General features: G+C 47.0%; 1 long non-coding RNA gene across 1 annotated transcript; it reads right to left on the bottom strand.

Moving 5' to 3' along the window:
• Nucleotides 1-1,251: 1,251 nt before the first annotated feature.
• LOC115459493 lies at nt 1,252-20,143 on the bottom strand. The gene is made up of 3 exons (XR_003940284.1): nt 20,049-20,143; nt 6,586-6,593; nt 1,252-1,261 (listed from the first exon to the last, which is right to left on the bottom strand). It is a non-coding gene; the product is annotated as an uncharacterized LOC115459493 (long non-coding RNA).
• Between the last annotated feature and the right edge of the window lie 3,023 nt (nt 20,144-23,166).

Here is a 23,166-nt window from a genome sequence, read left to right as displayed (position 1 = left end):
GGCCAACACACAACACACACAGAACCTTACTCTACCATAACAGCGCTAACTCCCAGAATGCAAAGAGAAACAACCTGACCTGTGAAAAGGCAGCACTGTAACTATTACACCCGACCTTTATACCCGAGTTTGATTTGTCCTTGCCATTCTCGGGGCACAGACTGTAGAAGTCTGCCCAGCACTGTTCTTGTATTAAAAGTTCTGAAGATTCTGGAATCCTAAAGAGTTACAAGATTCCGGAATCCCAATTAGTAGCAGCATTCCATGTAGAACCCCAAAGAGTAACATATAGTAACATAGTAAATGACAGCAGATAAAGACCTGTACAATCCATCCAGTCTGCCCAACAAAATAAACTCATTTTACATGGTATGTGATACTTTATACCCGAGTTTGATTTGTCCCTGCCTTTCTCAGGGCACAGACCATAGAAGTCTGCCCAGCACTCTTCTTGTACTAAAAGTTCTGAAGCTAACGTCGAAGCCCCTTAAAAGTTACATTCCAGCCCATCCATATCTATACAGTCACGATCAAAGCGTAGACCGTATAAGTCTGCCCAGCACCGGTTTTGCTTCCCAATTACCAGTGTCACCACCCAATCTCCGCTAAGATTCCGTGGATCCATTCCTTCTAAACAGGATTCCTTTGTGTTTATCCCATGCATGTTTGAATTCCATTACCGTTTTCATCTCCACCACCTCCTTCGGGAGGGCATTCCACATATCCACCACCCTCTCCATGAAAAAATACTTCCTGACATTACTCCTGAGTCTGTCCCCCTTCAACCTCAAATCATGTCCTCTAGCTCTACCGCCTTCCCGTCTCTAGAAAAGGTTTGTTTGCGGATTAATACCTTTCAAATATTTGAACGTCTGTATCATGTCACCCCTGTTTCTCTTTTCCTCCAAAGTATACATGTTCAGGTCGGCAAGTTTCTCCTCGTACGGTTTGCAATGTAAATCCCATACCATTTTCATAGCCATACAGCCTGTTATTTTTCCACGTATTACCCCATTCTCCTATGTATCTAAAAGCTTCTTCTTTACACCAAGACTCAAGCCACCTATTGAATTCCACTGTTTTGCATAGTCTTTCCTCTCCCCTCCCCCATGTAGGAATGACTTCAGAAAAAGTCGCAGTCCGAACCAAAGATTTCAGTCCCTCCCCAAGCTTCTGGAACACTCTCTGTGCTGTAAACTTGCTATTGTTGGCCAGTTCATTTGTCCCTAGGTGAATTACAACATCAGTGTTTGAAGCCTTGCTCTCTTCTCGGATCACTTTCAGTATTTGTATCTCCTGTCTATTTGACATTTCTTCTCTCTCCATGTCTATCATTCATCTCTCTGCATCCCTATCTGTGCTGTCCAGCACCTCTTCTCAGTGTCCCTGTTCAGCATCTGCCCTCATAGAGGGGCATAACCGAACGGTGCCGGCCATCTTCGGGCCCGGCTCCGCAAAGGGGCGGTGCCAACCGTATTATCAAAAAAGATGGCCGGCCATCTTTTCTTTCGATAATATGGTTGGGGCTGGCTAAATCTCAACATTTAGGTCAAATGTTTAGATCGCCGGGTTTACAGATGGCCGGCTTCAAAAAAGGTGGGAAAAAAATCCAAGTGCTCATCAGAGACGTCCTTTTTTTTTGTTTTTTTGAGTAAAAGGACATCCCTGACATACACTTTTTTGGACAGTCACCTCTGGATTACAAGAGCAGGGCTCTAACCACTTGGCCACAGCTCCACTTACTTGGATGTCTCTTCCATTTGATTATACCCCTTCAGGTCTCTCTCAGCCAATCACAGACAGCTAAATGCTGATTGGCTGAGAGAGACCCCTGTCTGTGATAGGCTGAGAGAGTTCCGAAGGGGCATAATCAAATGGAAGAGACAGCTAAGTAAGTGGAGCTGTGGCCAAGTGGTTAAAGTACCAGTCTTGAAATCCCAAGGTGGCTGGTTCAAATCCCACTGTTACTACTGAAAAAGCTGAGCAAAAATAGTTTTGATTTAGGACTTCCGTGACGAGCACTGGGATTTTTTTTTTTGGGTGGGAGGGGATTGGTGACCACTAGGGGAGTAAGGGGAGGTCATCCCCGATTCCCTCGGATGGTCAGTTGGGGCTCCTTTTTGAAGTTTGGTCGTGAAAAAAAAGGGACCAAGTCAAGCCGGCGAAATGCTCATCAAGCCTGGCTTTTTTTTTTCCATTATCGGGCGAAGCTGGCCATCTCGTGAGCATGCCCCCGTCCCGCCTTCACTACCCTACCGACATGCCCCCTTGAAATTTCACCGGCTCCACGACAGAAAGCAGTTGAAGCCAGCCAAAATCGGCTTTCGATTATACCGATTTGGCCAGTTTCAGGAGATCGCCGGCCATCTTCCGATTTGTGCCCTGAAAAAGACAGGTACAAATCAAGGTAAGGTATACACATATGAGTTTGTCCTGTTGGGCAGACTAGATGGACCGTGCGGGTCTTTTTCTGCCGTCATCTACTATGTTACTATGTTTCCAAATGGATACAGCTAAGGAGAAAGAAGATTCTGGAGTTTAGTAGAGGGCAGACTTATACGGTCTGTGCCAGAGCCGGTGATGGGAGGCGGGACTGGTGGTTGGGAGGCGGGAAATACTGCTGGACAGACTTATACGGTCTGTGCCCTGAAAAAGACAGGTACAAATCAAGGTAAGGTATACACATATGAGTTTATCGTGGGCAGACTAGATGGACCGTGCAGGTCTTTTTCTGCCGTCATCTACTATGTTACTATGTTTCCAAATGGATACAGCTAAGGAGAAAGAAGATTCTGGAGTTTAGTAGAGGGCAGACTTATACGGTCTGTGCCAGAGCCGGTGATGGGAGGCGGGACTGGTGGTTGGGAGGCGGGAAATACTGCTGGACAGACTTATACGGTCTGTGCCCTGAAAAAGACAGGTACAAATCAAGGTAAGGTATACACATATGAGTTTATCGTGGGCAGACTAGATGGACCGTGCAGGTCTTTTTCTGCCGTCATCTACTATGTTACTATGTTGCTCTCGGGCTAGGTTGAGCCGGATTCCAAACACGTACAGTGTACACTCAAATCTTAGCAGTTCCAGCAAGTTCACATGAAAGGAAACTAAGCACACCGTCTTCACTTTAAGCTTAAGGAAAGGCAACCTGTCAGGATTCCTGGGAAGGGCTGGTTATTTCTGCACATGAACTTCTCCTTTCCCCTGCTTGAAACCAGCCAACTGCTGCTGTGGCAGAGGTAGCAGGGATCCCTTCTGGGCTGGCTCTTTATTTTTAATTGCAGGAAAACAGAGAATCCAGCTAGGGGAATGAAATCATACACCACACTTTCCAAACCCCCAACTGCCCATGCAGCAATGCCTGTGGCTAGCGGGACACAAGCTCCAGAAGTGAGGGGAGATGGATTTAAGCAGGAACAGAATCAACATTCGTCTTTACCCAGAACTTTTCCATCTGGCCACGTCCAGAGCAAGCTGCCACATATTTCTCCCTTCTCCCCACCTCAAATCAAGCGTCTCTCCCTCCCTCTCGGATCTTCTAAAGTTAGTTCATCCCTGGTGCTGGTTGCAATTAAGGCACACTGCTGTGGCCAATGTTGGGGTCTTCCCGCTGCTGGTCCCACCTTTTGCGTGGTAACTTCCTGCTTCTGTACGGGCAAGACCAGCAGAGCAGAGAGAAGGCCCCGACGCCGGTCCCAGTAATGTGCCTTAAACGCAGCCAGCGCCGGGGGTGAAGCAACTGTACCGGATCTGGGAGGGAGAGACGCTGGATTCAAGGTGGAGAAGAGAGAGAGAGCCATGCTGAGGCCGCCACCACGGGGCCCCTGGGAGCACAAAGCCCTGTGCGACTGCCCCTGTCACCCCTGCCTAAGACTGGCCCTCACATAAGAATAGCCAAACTGGGTCAGACTGATGGTCCATCTAGCCTAGTAGTCTGCTTCCAACAGTGGCCAATCCAGGTCACAAGTACCTGGCAGAAACCCAAACAGTAACATTCCATGCTACCAATCCCAGGGCAAGCAGTGGCTTCCCCATGTCTATCTCAATAGCAGACTATGGACTTTTTCTCCAGGAACTTGTCCAAAACTGTGAGGAAATCCGTGGGACCATTAGATCAGAAAAGAGCAAAGGGAGGACAGGACCATAGTGGAGAGACTGAATGAACTATTTGCTTTGGTCTTTATGGAAGAAGGTGTATCTACCTGTACCGGTTTTCAAGGGTGATGATGTGGAGGAACTGAAAGAAATCTTGGTGAACCTGGAAGATGTACCGAGCCAAATCGACAAATTAAAGAGTAGTAAGTCACCTGGACTGGATGGCATGCACCCTAGGGTACTGAGAGAACTCAAACATTAAATTGCTGATCTGTTGTTAGTGATCTGTAACCTGTTGTTAAAATTAATTGTAGTACCTGAAGATTGGAAGGTGACCAATGGAATGTCAATTTTTAAAAAGGGTTCCAGGGGTAATCTGGGAAATTACAGACTGGTAAACCTGATGCCAGTGCCAAGCAAAATAGTGGAAACTATTATAAAGAATAATTTAATCTAATCTAATCATAGATTTCTAGACCGCACTAGTCCCAACTGGAGGTTCAAGGCGGTTTACATAAAGAGACTCAGAACGAGGAATTACATATAACTGTAAGATATTAATTAGAATTTACCAAAAAGAAAAGTTTTATTTTTTTACGTAGGTTGAAATAATTCATCTCTGAACGCATTTGTAGAGGAAGAACGTTCCAAATGGAACTTGCCTGAGAAATAAACAGAGCCTGAAAATTAAGCTTAAATTTAATATAAATGAAGGATGGAGATTTCAATAAAAAAATAACACACAGGGGTCCTTTTACAGAGGCATGTTAAGCTGTACGCATGTGCAGCGCGTGCCCAAATGAGACTACCGCCAGGCTACCGCATCCCTGGCGTCCATAATGCCTGGATGATTTATTTATTTACTAGCCGTTGAGCCCGTAAAAACGGGCTAGTATAGGAAAGGGGGGGGTTGAAAGTCCCTTCCCGTCGCCGCTGCAAGGCCCCCCCGCCGCCGAGTCGCCACCACCCCTCCATCCGGCCCGGGCCCTTGCTCCGCTATTGAAACAGCGAGGGAACGCAGCACACAGCTCTGCTGAGCTGCTGTCGGCCTTCCTTCTTCTTGTCTGCCTGTGTCCCGCCCTCGTGTGATGTAACGTCATCGAGGGCGGGACACAGGCAGAGAAGAAGAAGGAAGGACAGCAGCTCAGCAGAGCTGTGTGCTGCGTTCCCTCGCTGTTTCAATAGTGGAGCGAGGGCCCGGCCGGGTGGAGGGTGGGAGGAGCGTTAGCGACGGCGGTTTCGTCCCTCGCAAATGCGCAGTACAGACCCTCTCTGTTCCGCCCCCATCATAACGTATTGACACGGGGGCGGGGCAGAGAGGCTCTCTACTGCGCATTTGCGAGTGAGTACGACACTCGCCATTTATATGTTTGATTTCATCCCATGTACACCATTTCCCATGGGCGTAGTTTGACTGTTTCATTGGGGGGGGGGGGGGTGCAAAGGGTGTGGTTTGGCACATCTGCATATATACATCTCATACATATTCATTATGGCTATTAATACAATCAACAAAAACACACATGCACCAGACTAAAATGCTGAATATGAAGCCAGCATATCAAAAACAATAGGGCCAGACTCTTTATGAAATAACACAAAACCCTACAAAAAGACACTCAAAACCTATATAGAAAACTTAACACACAACAGTCTTAACCCACCTATGAAACGACTGTGCTATAAATTTTACACTGGACCCTAGAGCACCAATATACCTGCTACTGGACAACTGTAACAAGCTGGACTGTTACACTTTCCTACACAAACATCTACATGGTAGCAGAATCCGTCACGTCAGTCACACATGCAGAACATTCCTACACAAACACTACATGCTAGCAGAATCCGTCACGTCAGTCACACATGCAGAACATTCCTACACAAACATCTACATGCTAGCAGAATCCGTCACGTCAGTCACACATGCAGAACATGGACAGACCCTCATGTGATACAAAACAGGGAACCACAAAAAACATGCCCACAAAAACTGAAATATAGATCTCTTCAAGAAAGCCAGACTCTGTAAGCAGTGCAAATACTGGTAAAAGAGAAACAGAAATGTATTTTCTCCTGTACTCTGCAAAAAACAATATGAAAAAAATGTACATTTCAGAAAGCAGGCACATCTTAGTCCTTAAAAAGCATTAAATAAAAAGAATGTTTTCTTTTCTACCTTTTTTTGTCTGTCTGAGCATTCTATTTTTCTAGTTGGTCTGGTACCAGTCTCTTTTCACGTTTCAGTCTTCACCTGGATTCTTTTCCAGGTTGACTTTTCCATTTCTTTGCTCTTCTCTTTTCTTCCTTTGCTACATTTGTACCCTGTGCTTTCCCACTCATGGCAGGCTCAATGCGGCTTACATGGGGCAATGGAGGGTTAAGTGACTTGCCCAGAGTCACAAGGAGCTGCCTGTGCCTGAAGTGGGAATTGAACTCAGTTCCCCAGGACCAAAGTCCACCACCCTAACCACTAGGCCACTCCTCCACTGTTGCTGCTATTTGAGATTCTACATGGAATGTTGCTAGTGGAATAGCAACATTCCATGTAGAATCTCCAATAGTAGCAACATTCCATGTAGAATCTCAATAGTATCTATTTTATTTTTGTTACATCTGTACCCTGCGCTTTCCCACTCATGGCAGGCTCAATGTGGCTTACATGGAGCAATGGAGGGTTAAGTGACTTGCCCAGAGTCACAGGGAGCTGCCTGTGCCTGAGGTGGGAATTGAACTGAGTTCCTCAGTTTCCCAGGACCAAGGTCCACCACCCTGGCCACTAGGCCACTAGGCCACTCCTCCCCCCCCCCCCCCCCCCCCACACACACATTTCTCTCACTCTTTAGACCTTAGTATCCATCTACCTACTGGCTTTGACCATCTCCCTCTCATTCCCTCTCCAGCACTCCCATTCCCTCCTCTGTCTCTCCCTTACCCAGTCTCCTAAATACCGCCCCCATCTTTCACCCACTTCATTATTCTCCCATTCCCATACTCTGTACTCACCCCCTTTGCTCTCATCTACCCTCCACTGCATCTCATCACCCTAACAGTCCCAGCTCCATCCATGTCTCTCCTTCCTTCCCTTGCCTCCAAGGCCACTCTTCTGCCTGTTACCTTTTACCCCATGCCCAATAACTTATCTTTCACCATCTTTTTAACCCCTTTCTACCATAACTCAACCCCCTTCAGAGATTTATCCCCTTCTCCTATACCCCTCACCAGTACCCCAATCCATCCCCGGTTGGTGTCCTGACATGTGAGGGGGACCAGTGCACTACAAATGCTGGCTCCTCCCATGACCAAAGGGCTTGCATTTCGCCGGGTTTGAGATGGCCGGACCTGGTTTCCATTATGGCCGAAAACCGAAGCCGGCCATCTCTAAACCCAGCGATCTCAACATTTGACCTAAATGTTGATATCTAGCCGGCCTCAACCGTATTATCGAAAAAAAAGATGGCCGGACATCTTTTTCGATAATACGGTTGGCTCCGCCCCTTTGCGGAGCCAGCCCTGAAGATGGCTGGCGCTGTTCGATTATACCCCTCCACGTTACTATGTTACTATTACTATCAATACAATTGTGTGGCTAATCATTTCTCTTGGGAGCCTATCCGTTGCCTGTTACATAGTAACATAGTAGATGACGGCAGAAAAAGACCTGCACGGTCCATCTAGTCTGCCCACGATAAACTCATATGTGTATACCTTACCTTGATTTGTACCTGTCTTTTTCAGGGCACAGACCGTATAAGTCTGTCCAGCAGTATTTCCCGCCTCCCATCACCGGCTCTGGCACAGACCGTGTAAGTCTGCCCTCCCCTATCCTAGCCTCCCAACCACCAACCCCTCTTCCCCTCACCTGCTCCGCCACCCAATTTCAGCTAAGCTTCTGAGGATCCATTCCTTCTGCACAGGATTCCTTTATAGCAAGATTCTGTGCGGAATCCCAAAGAGTAGCAAGGTTCCAGAATCCCAAAGACTACTACTACTACTTATCATTTCTATAGCGCTAATAGACGTACGCAGCACTGGACACTTGAACATGAAGAGACAGTCCCTGCTCGACAGAGCTTACAATCTAATCAAGACAGACAAATAAGGCAAATAAGGGATAAGGACAAAGAGTAACATAGTAACATAGTAGATGACAGCAGAAAAAGACCTGCACGGTCCATCTAGTCTGCCCACGATAAACTCATATGTGTATACCTTACCTTGATTTGTACCTGTCTTTTTCAGGGCACAGACCGTATAAGTCTGTCCAGCAGTATTTCCCGCCTCCCATCACCGGCTCTGGCACAGACCCCGTATAAGTCTGCCCTCCCCTATCCTAGCCTCTCAACCACCAACCTCTCTTCCCCCCGCCACCCAATTTCAGCTAAGCTTCTGTGGATCCGGATGGGATAGGAAAGAAATCGCAGGGTCAAGGGCAGGTCATGGCTGCCCATGTTATACTCTAACTCAGGGCCCGCCCTCAGGGGCATCAACACCTCCTTTCTTCTGCTAGGTATACCCCTCTCTATGCAGCCTAGCATCCTTGTCCTCCTTGTGGCATTGTTTCATCACCTTAACATCTTCAGACACCATCATCTCTCTAAATTGTGTCTCTCTGTATGTTATAAACTCTCACTTTGGATGTACCACTGAAAGACAGTATTTCAAGAATCTAAACAGACGGTAATGGTTTCCTGTAAGCAGCAAGAGAGAAAAAAAGGTGGAATGACTGAGTATATTCAGCAGTATGCCAAAACAAAGTGCAAACACGGGGCCAGATCTCACTTAGCCTAGAGAACTCATTTGCAAGCTAAACAGCAAACAAAATGCAGGCCGGGCTGTATCATGTCGCATGACTCATCGATATATTTTGCAATGTGACTAGAAGCACATGAAACACTGAGAGCTTCTCCAGATTGACTTCCTGTCAAGATCTGGTTCCTTCTTTCAGTATGATGGGAAGACACATGGGGGAGGGGGGGGGGGGTAGTATATCCCCTCTTCATTGCTTCCACTCCAACAGCAGCTAATGTAGGAGAGAGGCACACACAGCAAGTGATTTCTTGTCCTGGGTCTCTGTCCATATGATGGGGGGGGGGGGGGGCAGAAGTTGCTCTGAAAAAAATGTCCTACAGCAGGGGGTTCGTAACCCACTCGAAACCAGTCTGGTTTTAAAGATATCCATAGCAAATATGAATTTGTTTGCACTCAGCGTTTCCCAAACTGTGCGCCTGGTGCGCCGCGGCAAACTCACAGGAGTGCAGTGGAGGGAGAGGCAAGCGCATGCTGATTGGTTGTGAAAACCCGAGTTTTCGCATTTTTTTTTTTTAAGCATCATTGTTTATTGACTTCTACCCATTACACTGCAGTCATTTTCATAACATTTTTCATGACATATATTATGTGTCTAGGATATAACAAAAGAGAGGGAACGAAGTACAAACTAAAGTCCAAACAAAAAAAACAGCACCACGGGCCTTTAAAAATGGAACATAGTTCTTTAATGAATGAGCCTTGACAAAAAGACCCGACACGGCCCGTGTTTCGGTGACTAGCACCTGCGTCAGGGGTCACACTGATGACGTGGAAAACTTGGGGAATAACTCGAATATATTCCTCTACAATATATTATTCCTTACCCCACGTCTCATATAGTAAAAGCTACAAAGCACCAAGGCACTTTCACTTTCTGTATCCAAATGGATGAAAAAGTGTCAACATTTTTATTGATGATTCCACCTGGTAGGTTATCGCGTTTTAATATGTTAACGCTGCTCTTCCACCGGCTGTATCAATCATTTCTTTTATGCAAACTTTATACTGCTCGGACTCCCGTCCAATCCCTACACCAGGTAAGATACTACTGCACACGTATTGGTGGTTGCGATGTCGATTGTGGGAGAGGGGCGGGCACAGTGGCCATGCGCAAGGTCCATTCCACTGGGGCGTTAGGAGTTGCCGCTCGCAGTGCAAATGTTCCCAGGACTGCTGGATATCATAAGGGGGTTGATATTTACCACACTGTCTAGCAGAGGAGGGCTTCCAGTTCTATGCTCCGCTGAATGAAGCTTCAGTGTGTTCAATTTTTTTTTTCGGTAGGAGGGGGGTCCAGAGCCCGAGGTGAGGGGGCACATTTTAGCCCCCCCCCCCGCCACTACCAACAACGACTTTGACCCCCCCTGCGGATGACCCTCTCAACCCCCCTCCCGCTGCTAACCCTCCCCTGCCGCCGCCGTCAGCTACCTTTGCTGGTGGGGGACCCCAACCCCCACCAGGTGAGGTCCTCTTCTTCCGGCGCAAAGCTTCGTTCTGTTTCTGTGAGTCTGACGTCCTGCAGAATCAGAATGAAGCCTTGCAGATCAGCCAGCAACGCGGCCGCTGGCTGATCTGCAAGGCTTCGTTCTGTTTCTGTGAGTCTGACGTCCAGGACGTCAGACTCACAGAAACAGAACGAAGCCTTGCACTGGAAGAGGACCTCAGCTGGCGGGGGTTGGGGTCCCCCGCCAGCAAAGGTAGCTGACGGCAACGGCAGTGGCAGGGGAGGGTTGGTGGCGGGAGGGGGGGGGGGGTCGAGAGGGTTGTCAGCAGGGGGGTCCAGGGCCAATTCTACGGGGGCCCAGACCCCTGTGGCCCCACATAGCTAAGCCACTGGTGTCAATGTTTAGCCACAAACAGGATAAGTAGATCTCCATACAGCACTGAGTGGTTAGAGAAACTCCAAAGTGTGCACTGTCTAACTGCAGCTGATGTAAGATTAGCTGTGCTGTATACTACTACTACTACTACTACTACTTAACATTTCTAGAGTGCTACTAGGGTTAAGCAGCGCTGTACAAATTAACAAAGAACGGTCCCTGCTCAAAGGAGCTTACAATCTAAATGATGAAATGTCAAGTTGGGGCAGTCTAGATTTCTTGAGTAGAGGTGTAGTGGTTAGGTGCCGAAGGCGACATTGAAGAGGTGGGCTTTAAGCAAAAACTTGAAGACGGGCAGGGAGGGGGCTTGGCGTAAGGGTTCAGGAAGATTGTTCCAAGCATAGGGTGAGGCGAGGCAGAATGAGCGGAGCCTGGAGTTGGCAGTGGTGGAGAAGGGTACTGAGAGGAGGGATTTATCCTGTGAGCGGAGGTAACGGGTAGGAGCGTAAGGGGAGATGAGGGTGCGTGCTGGGTCTTATTCAGCATGTACATGTGTCTTGACCTCCATTTATACCCACCAATAATTCCAGTCTTTCTTCCAGGTATTTGTATATTTAAGGGCCCTTGCAGGTCATAGAACAAAGTTGATATTAACACAATTTTGAAAACTCCCCCCCCCCCCACCCGGAATACCTTTTTCTTTTTTTTTGGGGGGGGGAGGGGGGAGGAGGAGGAGAAATGTGTGTCCGGAAGGGAGAAACGTGTGATGAGGGCAGGAGGGGGTGCCGTGCAAAACTTGCACAGATATTAGGGGTGTCGTGAATAAGTTTGGGAACCACTGTAATGACATCCACTGTCTGCACTATCTCGTGCATATTCATTGAGTACGTGGGTAGCAGTGATGTTCAAACTGCAATTCAGATAGCGTTCAGACTGAACAGTGCCACTAGCTGGATAACTCTGGGGATCGCGCTTGCCCAGCCCACGAATCATCCTGGCACTATCTCGATAGCGGAGACAAAGGAGTAGCATGATCAATAAGACACTTTTCCGAGCAAAACTACTACTACTACTTAACATTTCTAGAGCGCTACTAGGGTTACGCAGCGCCGTACAAATTAACAAAGAAGAACGGTCCCTGCTCAAAGGAGCTTACAATCTAAAGGACGAAATGTCAAGTTGGGGCGGTCTAGATTTCCTGAGTAGAGGTGTAGTGGTTAGGTGCCAAAGGTGACATTGAAGAGGTGGGCTTTGAGCAAGGATTTGAAGATGGGCAGGGAGGGGGCCTGGCGTATGGGCTCAGGGAGTTTGTTCCAAGCATGGGGTGAGGTGAGGCAGAAAGGGCGGAGCCTGGAGTTGGCAGTGGTGGTGAAGGGTACCGAGAGGAGGGATTTGTCTTGAGAGCAGAGGTTACAGGTAGGAACGTAGGGGGAGATGAGGGTAGAGAGGTAAGGAGGGGCTGCAGATCGAGTGCATTTGTAGGTTAGTAGGAGAAGCTTGAACTGTATGCGGTACCTGATCGGAAGCCAGTGAGGAGTAGGTTGCAGTAGTCAAGGCGAGAGGTAATGAGGTAATGAGAGAGTGGATGAGGGAGACAGATGGAAAAATTGCTGACACAGTGATTTTCCTGCGCGGTTCTCATGGAATTCGTCTCAAGTTCCCTTGATGTTTTTAGTTATGCCACTTGTACGTTCACCAATCATCAGTCTTTTTAAAGGCTTGATTCGGTTGCTCGCTCTTCAGCTGGGACAGACCAAAGGTCCATCAAGCCTAGCATCCTGTTTCCAACAGTGGCCAATCCAGGTCACAAATACCTGGCAAGCGATCACTATATAGAGACCCCTGAGGCAGGCGTTCTTCACCGAAACACGGTGCCATAAGTCTTATTTATTATTAAAGAACAATTTTTCCATCTCTCGTCTCCCTGGTTTTGCTTGGAAGTGTCTTGTTGATCACGCCTTTGTCTCCCTATTTCCCCGTGTAGCAGATCCAGTTTCTCCACTTCTGTGGTTGCCAACTATCACAATAGCGCCATGGTAGTAAGGAAATTCAGAGACATCATGACACATAAGAACAGCCATACTGGGTCAGACCAGTGGGAAATAGGACTTGGTATACCGCCTTTCAGAGGTTTTTTGCAACTACATTCAAAGCAATTTACATATATTGAGGTACTTATTTTGTACCAGGGGCAACGGAGGGTTAAGTGACTTGCCCAGAGTCACAAGGAGTTGCAGTGGGAACCGAACTCAGCTCCCCAGGATCAAAGTCCACTGCACTAACCACTAGGCTACTCCTCCACTAACAACATTCCCTGTAGAATCTCAAATAGTAGCAACCACTAGGCTACTCCTCCACTCCAATGGTGCATCTAACCCAGTATCCTGCTTCCAGCAGTGGCCAATCCAGGTCACAAGTAACTGGGAGAAACCCAATTAGTAGCAACATTCTTTTAGGAACTTGCCCGAACCTTTTTTAAACCCAGATACATTGACCTCTGTTACCACATCTTCCGGCAATAGCTTAACTGTTCTTTGAATGAAAATATTTCCTCCTATGTCACTCGCAAATATATTGAACAGAATGGGCCCCAGCACCGATCCCTGAGGCACTCCACTACTCACCTTTCCGAGTGAACTCCATTCACTACCACCCTCTGGAACTGGTTGACGGGCAGACGCCAGAGGGTGGTAGTGAATGGAGTTCACTCGGAGGAGGGAAAGGTGAGTAGTGGAGTGCCTCAGGGATCGGTGCTGGGGCCCATTCTGTTCAATATATTTGTGAGTGACATTGCCGAAGGGTTACAAGGTAAAGTTTGCCTTTTTGCGGATGACACCAAGATTTGCAACAGAGTGGACACCCCGGAGGGAGTGGAAAACATGAAAAAAGATCTGAAGAAGCTAGAAGAATGGTCTAACGTTTGGCAATTAAAATTCAATGCGAAGAAATGCAAAGTGATGCACTTAGGGAGTAGAAATCCAAGGGAGGCGTATGTGTTAGGTGGGGAGAGCCTGATAGACACGGACGGGGAGAGGGATCTTGGGGTGATAGTATCTGAGGACCTGAAGGCGATGAAACAGTGCGACAAGGCGGTGGCCGTAGCGAGAAGGTTGCTAGGCTGTATAGAGAGAGGTGTGACCAGCAGAAAAAAGGAGGTTTTAATGCCCCTGTATAAGACGTTGGTGAGGCCCCACCTGGAGTATTGTGTTCAGTTTTGGAGGCCGTACCTTGCGAAGGATGTTAAAAAAATGGACGCGGTACAAAGAAAAGCTACGAGGATGGTATGGGAGTTGCGTTCCAAGACGTATGAAGAGAGACTTGGTGACCTGAAGATGTATACTCTGGAGGAAAGGAGGAACAGGGGTGATATGATACAGACGTTCAAATATTTGAAAGGTATTAATCCGCAAACGAATCTTTTCCGGAGATGGGAAGGCGGTAGAACGAGAGGACTTGAAATGAGATTGAAGAGGGGCAGTCTCAGGAAAGATGTCAGGAAGTATTTCTTCACAGAGAGGGTGGTGAACGCTTGGAATGCCCTCCCGTGGGAGGTGGTGGAGATGAAGACGGTAACGGAATTCAAACATGCATGGGATAGGCATAAAGGAATCCTGTGCAGAAGGAATGGATCCACAGAAGCTTAGCTGAAATTGGGTGGCGGGGGGAAGAGGGGTTGGTGGTTGAGAGGCTAGGATAGGGGAGGGCAGACTTATACGAGGTCTGTGCCAGAGCCGGTGATGGGAGGCGGGACTGGTGGTTGGGAGGCGGGAAATACTGCTGGACAGACTTATACGGTCTGTGCCCTGAAAAAGACAGGTACAAATCAAGGTAAGGTATACACATATGAGTTTATCGTGGGCAGACTGGATGGACCGTGCAGGTCTTTTTCTGCCGTCATCTACTATGTTACTATGTTACTATTAGTTTTAAAAATATTTCCATATAATTTCATTGAGTGTCACCTGGTCTTTGTACTTTTTGAAAGACTGAAAAATTGATTAACTTTTTACCTGTTCTACACCACTCAGAAGTTTGAATCATATCCCCCCTCAGGCATCTTCTTTCGAAGCTGAAGACCCTTAACCTCTTTACCATTTTCTCATACGAGAGGAGTTCCATCCCCTTCATCATTTTGGTCGCTCTTCTTTGAACCTTTTCTAACTCTGCTCTATCTTTTTTTGAAATATGGCAACCAGAACTGAACGTAATAGTCAAGGTGAGGTTGCACCATGGAGCGATACAGAGGCATTATAATATTCTTTGTCTTATTTTGCATCCTAATATTTCATAGTATCCTGTTTGCTTTTTTGGCTGCTGCTGCACACTGGGCAGAAAATTTAATCGTATTGTCAACAACTACATTATGATGCTTTTCTTGAGTGTTGACACCTCAGATGGACCCTAGCATCAGGTAATTACTACTACTACTACTACTATTTAGCATTTCTATAGCGCTACAAGGCGTACGCAGCGCTGCACAAACATAGAAGAAAGACAGTCCCTGCTCAAAGAGCTATGTAATAAAAGTGAGCCAAGTATAGGACAATCAAGCCATTGTGACATCACTGATGAGGTTGGCTCTTATTGGTGGCCTGAGGCATTATGACATCACAATATCACCTCTGATTACAAGAGACTACTACTACTACTATTTAGCATTTCTATAGCGCTACAAGGCGTACGCAGCGCTGCACAAACATAGAAGAAAGACAGTCCCTGCTCAAAGAGCTATGTAATAAAAGTGAGCCAAGTATAGGACAATCAAGCCATTGTGACATCACTGATGAGGTTGGCTCTTATTGGTGGCCTGAGGCATTATGACATCACAATATCACCTCTGATTACAAGAGACTACTACTACTACTATTTAGCATTTCTATAGCGCTACAAGGCGTACGCAGCGCTGCACAAACATAGAAGAAAGACAGTCCCTGCTCAAAGAGCTTACAATCTAATAGACAAAAAATAAATAAAGTAAGCAAATCAAATCAATTAATTACGATTTGGATTATTCTTCCCAATTTGCATCCCTTTGCATTTGTCCACATTAAATTTTCATCTGCCATTTGGATGACCAGTCTTCCAGTTTCCTAAGGTCTTCCTGCAATTTTTCAGAATCCGCATGCGTTTTGACAACTTTGAATAGTTTGTGTCATCTCCAAATTTAATCACGACATTTTGATTTCCAGATCATTTGTAAATATGTTAAAAAACACCGGTCCCCTTTGGCACTTCACTATTCACCCTCCTCCACTGAGAAAAATTTCCATTTAAACCCACCCTCTGATTTTTTGTCTAATAACCAATTCCTAATCCACAAAAGTACATTGGATTCCTATCCCGTTACTTTTTTATTGTCTAAGGGGTCTCTCATGAGGAACTTTATCAAAAGCTTTCTGAAAATCTAAATACACTACATCAACCAGCTCACCTTTATCAACATGTTTATTCACACCTTCAAAGAAATGAAGCAAATTGGTGAGGCAAGACTTCCCTTGGCTGAACTGATGCCGACTCTGTTCCATTAAACCTTGTTTGTCTATGTGTTATGTAATTTTATTCTTTATAATAGTTTCCACTATTTTGCCCAGCACTGAAGTCAGGCTTACTGGTCTGTAATTTCCCAGATCACTCCTAGATCCTTTTTATAAAAATTGGTGTCACATTGGCCACCCTCCTATCTTCAGGTACTACGGACAATTTTAAAGACAGGTTACAGATCACTAACAGCAGATCAGCAATTTCATGTTTGAGTTCTTTCAGTACCCTGGGGTGAATACCATCCAGTCCAGGTGATTTAGCACTCTTTAATTTGTTGATTTGGTTCAGTACGTCTTCCAGGTTCACCGAAATTTATTTCAGTTCCTCTGCATCATCACCCTTGAAACCCATTTCCGGTACAGGTAGATCTCTTACATCTCCTTCCATAAAGTCCGAAGCAAATAATTAATTCTAGCTCTCCAGCACTATCCAGATAGTACAGATGTGGTCTATAAGAATATTCAGAGGCGCTAACTCAGTGGCGTAGCCAAGGGTGGGCTTGGGTGGGCCCAGGCCCATCCACTTTGAGCTCAGGCCCACCAGTAGCAGCACACCTATGATGTGGCCAGCAGAGATTCCCAAGCTGAAAACTCCCAACAACTGTCCCTCCTGCATCCTTATAAATAGCAGATCGTCACCTGCAGGAAGCAGCGACTGATACATACTGCTTACACCAGCCCCACAGACTTCCTTCTGACGTATTCCTGCCTATGCGGAAGCAGGAAGCTGCATCAGTGGGAAGGATGTGGGGCCTACATGAGTAGTGTGTATCAGGGGCGTATCTGGACTCCGGCGGTAGGGGGGGCCAGAGCCAGAGGGAGGGGGCACATTTTAGCCCCCCCCCACCGCCGAGCCCCTACCGCCACCAATGACTCTCTCTACCCCCCTCCCGCAGCCAACCCTCCCCCGCTGCCGTTCTTACTTTTGCTGGCGGGGGACCCCAACCCCCCGCCAGCCGAGGTCTGCTTCCACCTGCCGCTGCCGTAAAAACTTCTTCTTCAGCCGGCGGGGGACCCCAAACCCCCGCCAGCCGCCCCGCGGTGTTTAAAATTAATCTTCGGCCTCCGTGGCCGTACTGCTGTGATAGGCGCTGTTGAAATCCACTTCGGAGTCTGACGTCGCAGCACGTACAACGTACAACGACGTCAGACTCCGAAGTGGATTTCAACAGCGCCTATCACAGCAGCACGGCCACGGAGGCCGAAGATGAATTTCAAACACCGCGGGGCGGCTGGCGGGGGTTTGGGGTCCCCCGCCAGCAAAAGTAAGAACGGCAGCGGGGGAGGGTTGATGGCGGTAGGGGGGTCCAGGGCAAAATCTGCGGGGGCCCAGGCCCCTGAGGCCCCACGCAGATATGCCCCTGGTGTGTATTAGTTGCTCCTCACTTGCGGTGAAAATCTGAAATTTAAAAAGTGTGCAGGAGAGGAGGTATATTTGAGAGACCATATGGCATGCAGGCGAGAGGAGAGACCAAATCACCTATGGGATGGGGTGGGGTTCTTCTGCCCACCCATCTTGGGCCCAGGCCCACCCAAAATTGGGTGTCTGGCTACGCCCCTGCGCTAACTGTATAATGCAGAGGTGGTGTGTAAGGATATTCAAAGGCACTAAGTTTGGATACCAAAAATGTTTTATAAAAATCGAGAAAAACTCTTTAAGAGGTTAAAAATATGTGTATATCCAGATGTATCAAGGGAGACGCAAGCATGTCGGAAAAGATTAGTGGTTAGGGTTAGGGTGGTGGACTTTGGTCCTGGGGACCTGAGGAACTGAGTTAAATTCCCACTTCAGGCACAGGCAGCTCCTTGTGACTCTGGGCAAGTCATTTAACCCTCCATTGCCCCAGGTACAAATAAGTACCTGTATACAATATGTAAGCCACATTGAGCCTGCCATGAGTGGGAAAGCGCGGGGTACAAATGTAACAAAAAAAAGTGATTCAATTGGGAGCAACCTTTTTTCTTAAATTTCCGGGCAAATGTCTAGTTAACTATCACTCTGACAAATGTGTGTTTTATGATTATTAATGCTTGAAATAGTATATATAGGATCAAGCACACACCCGCTTACTCTCTTTAAGTATATATTGTTTATTCTTCAACGTAATGTAATTTTGAACTCCATTTGTGGACTTATGTTGGGTTAGTTGTAGAAACCTATACAATTTATTATAATTTCCTATGATGTTTAGATTCTAATTAACCAACTTTCTGAACAAGTTTGATATGCTTGTATGTATTTGAAAATTCAATAAAAAAAATTATATATATATATATATATATATATATATATATATATATATATATATATATATATATATATAAGATAAATATAAAGGGGAGACATGATAGAGGTATATAAAATAATGAGTGGTGTGGAACAGGTGGATGTGAAGCGTCTGTTCACGCTTTCCAAAAATACTAGGACTAGGGGGCATGCAATGAAACTACAGTGTAGTAAATTTAAAACAAATCAGAGAAAAATTTTCTTCACCCAACGTATAATTAAACTCTGGAATTCGTTGCCGGAGAAAGTGGTGAAGGCGGTTAGCTTAGCAGAGTTTAAAAAGGGGTTAGACGGTTTCCTAAAGAACAAGTCCATAAATCACTACTAAACGGACTTGGAAAAATCCACAATTCCAGGAATAACATGTATAGAATGTTTGTACGTTTGGGAAGGTTGCCAGGTGCCCTTGGCCTGCACTGGCCACTGTCGTGGACAGGATGCTGGGCTCGATGGACCCTTGGTCTTTTCCCAGTGTGGCATTACTTATGTACCTATGTACTTATATTCAAAGGCACTATCCAGATAGTACACAGGTAGTCTGTAAGGATATTCAGTGGCTCATTGTCGAAATAGAAAAACATTTTAAAAAATGGCACAAAGTGGCAGATGGACTTTTTTTCCCACAAAAATGTTTTTTTTTATTACATTTGTACCCTGTGCTTTTCCCACTCATGACAGGCTCAATGCAGCTTACATATTGTATACAGGTACCTATTTGTACCTGTGGCAATGGAAGGTTAAGTGACTTGCCCAGAGTCACAAGGAGCTGCTTGTGCCTGAAGTGGGAACTGAACTCAGCTCCTCAGGACCAAAGTCCACCACCCTAACCACTAGGCCACTCATCCACACAAAACACTATTTTTGAAATTAATTTTTAAGACGCTTTTCTATGCAGTTTGCCTTAATCCAAAGGGGCGTGTTAGAGGCGTGTTTTGGACGGGACTAGGGTGGGCTTACAATTTGGACCTTTTCCTGTGATAATGAAACATTGTAAAAACGTCCAGGGCAGAAAATAGCATATTTTTGGCTAGATCTGTTTCAATAACAACTAATAGGGCCGAAAAGGCGCCCAAACCGACCAGATGACCATTGGATGGATAAAGGCATGACTCTCCATTATTCCCCCCCGGTGGCCAGACCCTCTTCCACCCCTCCTAAGAAGTGAAGCTACAGTACATCCTAGGCTCTATGACAGCTGCAGAAATAACGATCATTCCTCTTACAGCAGCCAGCAGGTCCTAAAAGTAGTCTAATGGTCAGTATAGTGGTGGAACATTTGCGTATTCCTCTCCCCCCCAAATATCTAGTGAATCTATATATAGGTGACACCTGCAAGCTTGAGAGCTATTGTAGTAGTATACAGTGAGGCAGTAGGTATTTCTCTGCTTCTGGTGTACCTGTAACCTTTTATGTGAAGTCCAGTGTAGTGTCCCCTAAGCAGGACAGCTGTCTCACTGCTCTGCTGGGATGTCTGTGTGGTCCATCTAATAGGACTGCTGGCCATTGGAGCCGACGCTGTGGGTGCTTGAGCACCCCCAATATTGAGAAAATTCCTTGTGACTGTCCAGGGAAGGGTGATTTCCATTGGGCTTAGCACCCCCATTAATTTTGAAAAGTTGGCTCCTATGCTGCTGGCCCCCAGACTTGTTTTTTTTTTTTTTTGACATATTTTGTTTGAAAATGACTCTTAAAGAAAGTTGCACTGAGCACAAAACGTCTAAAATAGGGTGATTTTCAAACCAAAAGGTTGGAAAATGGCCATATTTGGCACTGGTTTTTCGGACATTTTTGTTTTTTTTGCTAAACATCCAAAATCAGATTTGGATGGCATAGAGGCATATTTTCAAAGCACTTTGGGAGGCTAAGTTCCATAGGTTTCTATGGAACTTTGGGAGGCAAAGAGGCTCATTTTCAAAGCACTTAGCCTCCCAAAGTTCCATAGAAACCTATGGAACTTAGCCTCCCAAAGTGCTTTGAAAATGAGCTTGATAGTGAAAATACCTCTTTCAGAATCACTATCTGGAGAGTACAGAGATGATCTGCAAGGATAGCAGCACAGCCATTTTGTGTAAGGCTATTCCTTGGCAGCAGGTGACCTTCTATTTTTTTGTATTTTTATAATGATGCAGTCCCTGCTCATGCAGTGACAGTCAGGAAGGGGCACATTTTACAATGAGCTGCGGATTACTGCTATGGTGTGCACGGTTTTTGTTTGTTTTCCTTGACAGCGCATAGATTTTGCCTGCTCGTTGATTACTGCATCTCAGTGTGGCTTCTTGCATTGACCTCCGAGTGGGGATGATGAGGTACTGGTGTATGTGATAAGTAAGATGAAAGGAGGGGCTACCAAGTGATTGACTTCTGTGGTGCAGGGGAACGGATGGACTGCCCCACCTTCACCTCCTGATTGCTCCTCTACAGAAATCTGCCCTGGGGTGTGTGTGTGGGTGTTTTTCAATAAAATTGCACCGCTCCCCTTCTTGATCGATTTTGATGAAACTGTAGATCAGGCTTTTATCAGGAGAGAAATGCAAGACGCCCAACTCTAGATATTGAGTGGAACTGGGACGTCCATTGCTACTGAGCTTCGTTTCCCTTTTTAGCGGATCCGTTACCCCAGCTGAAATCTGCTTTCCCGACGCCTCCCTCCTCCTCCCCAGCCTTCGGATGTCCCAGGGGCGCCTCCTGCAGGCCGCAGCCCGTAAGTGCAGCAGATAGATCTGGCAGGGGGCGCTAGGACCGCGCGAGGCACCTGGCAGCCTTGTCACGAGACGGGCTCGCGCTCCGCATCTCCTTCTCCGCCGCGCGCTCGGCTCGTCGTGATCGTGGAAAAGCCAAGCAAGATGGCGGGAGGCGGCGCGAGCCGGTGTCCGCTGTGAGGGAGCGTGCGCGGTCGGTCGGAAGCAGGTGAGCTAACGGGGCTGTCAGTGAGAGGGAGGAGGAGGGGCAGAAGAACCGTTAGTTAGTTTCTTTTCCGGGGGTGATGGAGCCGGTGCGGCAGGGAAAGGGAGACTGAGGAAGAGAGTTGTATGTGTGTCACTCAGTGGACACCTCACTCTGTGTGTCAGTCAGTAGACACCTCACTGTGTGTGTGTTGTGTGTCAGTCAGTGGACACCTCACTCTGTGTGTCAGTCAGTAGACACCTCACTCTGTGTGTCAGTCAGTAGACACCTCACTGTGTGTGTGTTGTGTGTCAGTCAGTGGACACCTCACTCTGTGTGTCAGTCAGTAGACACCTCACTGTGTGTGTGTGTTGTGTGTCAGTCAGTGGACACCTCACTCTGTGTGTCAGTCAGTAGACACCTCACTGTGTGTGTGTCAGTCAGTGGACACCTCACTCTGTGTGTCAGTCAGTAGACACCTCACTGTGTGTGTGTCAGTCAGTGGACACCTCACTCTGTGTGTGTGTGTTGTGTGTCAGTCAGTGGACACCTCACTCTGTGTCACTCAGTAGACACCTCACTCTGTGTGTGTGTGTTGTGTGTCAGTCAGTGGACACCTCACTCTGTGTGTCACTCAGTAGACACCTCACTCTGTGTGTGTGTGTTGTGTGTCAGTCAGTGGACACCTCACTCTGTGTGTCACTCAGTAGACACCTCACTCTGTGTGTGTTGTGTGTCAGTCAGTGGACACCTCATTCTGTGTGTCAGTCAGTAGACACCTCACTGTGTGTGTGTTGTGTGTCAGTCAGTAGACACCTCACTCTGTGTGTCAGTCAGTAGACACCTCACTGTGTGTGTGTTGTGTGTCAGTCAGTAGACACCTCACTCTGTGTGTCAGTCAGTAGACACCTCACTCTGTGTGTCAGTCAGTGGACACCTCACTGTGTGTTGTGTGTCAGTCAGTGGACACCTCACTCTGTGTCAGTCAGTGGACACCTCACTGTGTGTGTGTGTTGTGTGTCAGTCAGTGGACACCTCACTCTGTGTGTCACTCAGTAGACACCTCACTCTGTGTGTGTTGTGTGTCAGTCAGTGGACACCTCACTCTGTGTGTCACTCAGTAGACACCTCACTCTGTCTGTGTGTGTTGTGTGTCAGTCAGTAGACACCTGTGTGTGTGTGTTGTGTGTCAGTCAGTGGACACCTCACTCTGTGTGTCACTCAGTAGACACCTCACTGTGTGTGTGTGTTGTGTGTGTCACTCAGTGGACACCTCACTCTGTGTGTGTTGTGTGTCAGTCAGTGGAAAAAGGGGCAGCAAGCCTCTAAGGCTACGGTAGCTCGCTGGGTGAAGGAAGCCATTATTTCAGCGTACATCACTTCTGGGAAGGAGCCGCCTGCTCAGCTGAGGGCTCATTCCACTAGAGCGCAGGTGACGTCTAGCAGAGTCGAGGTTAGTGTCCTTAGAGGAGATTTGTAGATCGGCAACTTGGTCGTCTGTTCATAACTTTTCAAAGCACTATCGTTTTTTTAAAAATTTTGTTACATTTGTACCCCGCGCTTTCCCACTCATGGCAGGCTCAATGCGGCAGGCAATGGAGGGTTAAGTGACTTGCCCAGAGTCACAAGGAGCTGCCTGTGCCGGGAATCAAACTCAGTTCCTCAGTTCCCCAGGACCAAAGTCCATCACCCTAACCACTAGGCCACTCCTAGTGGATGTTGCAGTAAG

The sequence above is a fragment of the Microcaecilia unicolor genome, unplaced genomic scaffold (assembly GCF_901765095.1).
Source record: "Microcaecilia unicolor unplaced genomic scaffold, aMicUni1.1, whole genome shotgun sequence".
Classification (NCBI taxonomy): Eukaryota; Metazoa; Chordata; class Amphibia; order Gymnophiona; family Siphonopidae; genus Microcaecilia; species Microcaecilia unicolor.
This window is presented reverse-complemented; position numbering and strand designations above follow the sequence as displayed.